Source organism: Mastomys coucha, unplaced genomic scaffold (assembly GCF_008632895.1).
Source record: "Mastomys coucha isolate ucsf_1 unplaced genomic scaffold, UCSF_Mcou_1 pScaffold15, whole genome shotgun sequence".
Classification (NCBI taxonomy): domain Eukaryota; kingdom Metazoa; phylum Chordata; class Mammalia; order Rodentia; family Muridae; genus Mastomys; species Mastomys coucha.
Window position 1 is genome coordinate 74,805,868 of NW_022196897.1, and position 4,406 is coordinate 74,810,273.

Consider the following 4,406-nt stretch of genomic DNA (forward strand, 5'->3'; position numbering starts at 1 on the left):
TTTTATTATTATGTGACAGGAGGAATTTCTTTTCTGGTCCAGTCTATTTGGAGTTCTATAGGTTTCTTTTATACTCATGGGCATCTCTTTCTTTAGATTAGGGAAGTTTTCTTCTATAATTTTGTTGAAGATATTTACTGGCCCATTACCTTGGGAATCTTTACTCTCTTCTGTACCTATTATCCTTAGTTTTGGTCTTCTCATTGTATCCTGGGTTTCCTGGATATTTTGGGTTAGGGGCTTTTTGCTTTTTGCATTTTCTTTGGATGTTGTGTCAATGTTTTCTATGGTATCTTCTACCCCTGAGATTCTCTCTTCTGTCTCTTATATTCTGTTGGTGATGCTTGCATCTACGACTCCTGATATCTTTCCTAGGTTTTCTATCTCCAGGATTGTCTCTTTCTGATTTCTTTATTGTTTCTATTTCAGTCTTTAGATTCTGGATAGTTTTGCTCATTTCCTTCACCTGTTTGATTGTGTTTTCTTGTAGTTCTTAAAGGGATTTTTGTGTTTCCTCTTGAAGGGCTTCTTGCTGTTTACCTGTGTTCTCCTGTATTTCTTTGATGGTGCTATTTATGTCTTTCTTAGAGTACTGTATCATCATCATGAGAAGTGATTTTATATCTGAATCTTGCATTTCCAGTGCGATGGTATGTCCAAGACTTGCAATGGTGGGAGTATTGGGTTCTGATGATGCCAAATAACCTTGGTTTGTGTTGCTTATATTTTTATGCTTGCCTCGCATCATTTGGTTATCTCTAGTACTACCTATCCTTGCTAAATCTGACTGGAGCCTGTCCTTCCTGTGATCCTGGTTGTGTCTGAACTCCTCAGAGTCAAGCTGTCTCTGGGATCTTGTGTTTCTTGGATCCTGTGACCCTGGGCTTGTTAGAGCACCTGTGAGTGGAGGTTCTTCTGGGTGTTTGGGGCATGACTGCAGATTTTGTGCCCAAGGTCTGCTCAGGGCACCAGCTCAAACAGACTGGAAGAAACCTGAGCCACTAGGCTGCAGGAGTTCCTTTGTGCTTGGTCCCACTGGTCACAATTACTCCCAGCCTGCTAGCTACGAAGTGACTGAAGGATATCAGAGAATCCCAGCATACTTGGGCAAAGAGTAAAAATACTTTTTCTTCAGAGAATCCTGATGTTTGGCCACATAAGCTGCATGTCTGAGGAAGTGGTCTTTTCTCATGAGAAAGTTATAGTTTAATTAAGCAACATGTCTAAGAGTTCAACTGCAGACAGATTTCTCAGTCTGCAAAGAGGTTTGTGTTACTTTGAACCAAGATAAGCTACTGTTAAACAGTACCTGGTAGGAATTAGAAACTGGGAAATCTTTATTCTGCCTTCAAAGTTTTAATAAAATATTTATTGACTGACTTGGCTGTGCACCCCCTGTATCCTGTTAATGCAGCTCCACACTTGGGATTCCAATCTACTAAACATTGACAGGTCAAAATTCTCAGGTAGGGTACAGGGCAATGTGTGATCATCCATCTTTCATTAAGGAAAGCTAAGAACCAGTGAATTATCCCAGGAAGGTTATCCAATTATTCAATTATCTTCAAATGGAGACCTAGTACCTTGTTGTGCCAATATAAACAATTAAATGAAAGACTTAAAGACTTTCTGAGCCTAACAGAGGAATAATCTGTCTAATTCATATTGTGACATATTGCCTCTCAAAAAAAAAAAAAAACCAGCTGAAAATAAGAAAGCCAAGGAGGGACTTACCATTTCGTTTCATGTTTCTATGAAATGAAACCTTGACTATTTCCAGATGATGGTGTTTGTGGATAAGGTGGAATGTTTCCACTAATTTAGAGCAATATGATGGATATCTGTTTTTCTTTGGGCATCTTCCAAGGTTGTAAAGGCACAGGATGCTCAGTTGAGACAGACTTGCCTCATTCTAGACTCATACCATTGGGCTTGATCTACACTGAAGATTCTAAAATTTATATTTAGTAAATTTTCACTATATGACTGTAATATTAGGTGATAATAACAAGGTTTAGAACTTTCTTAGGACTGACCAAGATGATACTTCACTGGGTGAAATATTCAATTTGTCTGCATAGAAGGACAACAGCTATAGCAATTTCCATTTATGAAACAGAAATATAAAATGAGGAAGAAATAATAATATAAATGTTAGCTCTCTATTCTAAAAAGTGATTTCACTTGCCCTGACCCTACAATTTAGTTGGCATATATCATTGTACATACAATAACTTAGCTGAATAAGGGCATTTCATAAAATAACAAAGCAAAGAACTAACATGAAAATGCCTAGAACACTGAACTAATATCTTTCTTTTAAAATTAATAGCTATTATTATTAGACTATAGTAAAAGAATGATCATTTAACCTTAGACAAATTTTCCAAATTCATTGAGAAATTAATATTTTAAAATTTTTGAAATATTTGCATTATATACAGAAAACTTGATGCAATATTATGTTCTGGAATTATTTTGAAAGGTCATCCAATATTTATGTGACCTGAAGTCTACTATAGATTCCTTTTATTTTATTTTTACCATCAATAACTGAGATATGAGTATACCAAGTTTTTCATCCTTTGTTTCTCTGTCTGTCCTACATATTTTACATTGTTTCAACAAATATGATTCAAGCAACTATTATGTTCCCATCACAGTACATAAATATAGAATATCATTTTTCTTATCTGATGATCTGAATTTTCTATAAGGAAAATTAAAAATAAATACTATATCTATCTACAAGTAAATTGATAAATGCCTTGTTAGACTATCTACAAGTAAATTGATAAATGCCTTGTTAGAATTTGTAGAGGGTTGATAAGGATCTCTAGGGCTGAAGTGTTGCCTACAATTTAGACTAGTACTCAGGGTAAACTTTCTAGAGGGCTTCACAGTTTTACAAAGACTTGCAAAGGTGAAAGAGATGGACAAGAGAATATTTTTACTAAAAACAAAAATATTTCCTGTATTTGTAAAACTGTAGGCTGATGAATGAAGAAGAGATAAAGAGATTTACAAGAGGAGAACTCAAAGGTGAATATCATGGTGAACTTCAATTTTTATGACAGGGCTATATCAGAGTTTTTTGCCAAAGGCAAGATAAGCTTCTGCCAATGATAATATGGACATGGCTGCCATATTAGGATTTAACTGAACTTAAGAGAAATGTGTGTATTATATATTTTTTCAGAGTCATAGCAAAATCATAAAAAACAGTGATTTTAAAAACAATGTATTTAATTTGTATGAAAGTTTGAAGGAATCAGTTTACTATAACAGTGAAAGCATGGTATTTTATATTATTTGTGACTATTGTGAAGGGTGTCATTTCACTAATTTCTTTCTCAAACCTTTTATACATTTAGTATAGGAAGGCTATTGATTTGTTTGAATTAACTTTATATCAGCCACTTTGCTGAAGTTATTTATCAGATTTAGGAGTTCTCTAGTGGAATTTTTGGGGATTCTTAAGTATATTATCATATCATCTGCAAATAATGATATCTTGACTTCTTCCTTTCCAATTTGTATCCTTTTGAGCTCCTTTTGTTGTAAATTGCTCTAGCTAGAACTTTAAGTTCTAGATTGAATAGTTAGGGAGAGAATGGGCAGCCTTGTCTACTCCCTGGTTTTAGTGGGATTGCTTCAAGTTTCTCTTCATTTAGTTTGATGTTGTCTACTGGTTTGCTGTATATTGTTTTTACTTTGTATAGGTATGGGCCTTGAATTCCTGATCTTTCCAAGACTTTTATCATGAAGGGATACTGAATTTTGTCAAATGAATTTTCAGCATCTAATGAAATGAACATGTGTTTTTTTTTTCCTTTGAGTTTGTTTATGTAGTGGGTTGTGTTGATGGATTTCTGTATATTGAACTATCCCTGCATTCCTAGAATGATGCCTACTTGATCTTGGAGAGTGATTTTTTTGATCTGTTCTTGAATTCAGTTTGCCACAATTTTCTTGAGTGTTTTTGCATTGATGTTTATAAGGGGAATTGTTCTGAAGTTCTCTTTCTTTGTTGTGTGGTTTAGGTATAAGCATAATTGTGACTTCATAGAACGAATTGGGTAGTGTTCCTTCTGTTTCTATTTTGTGGAATAGTTTGAAAAGTATTGGTATTAGGTCATCTTTGAAGGTCCAAATTCTGCACTAAAAGCATCTTGGTCTTTGGATTTTTTTGGTTGGGAGACTTTTAATGACTTCTTTTATCTTTTTAGGGGTTATGGGACTATTTACATAGTTTATCTGATCCTCACTTAACTTTGGCACCTGGTATTTGTCTTGAAAATTTTCCATTTCATCCAATGTTTCCAATTTTGTTGAGTATAGGCTTTTTTAGTAGGATCTGGTGGGTTTTTTTTGAATTTCCTCTGTTTCTGTTATATCTCCCTTTT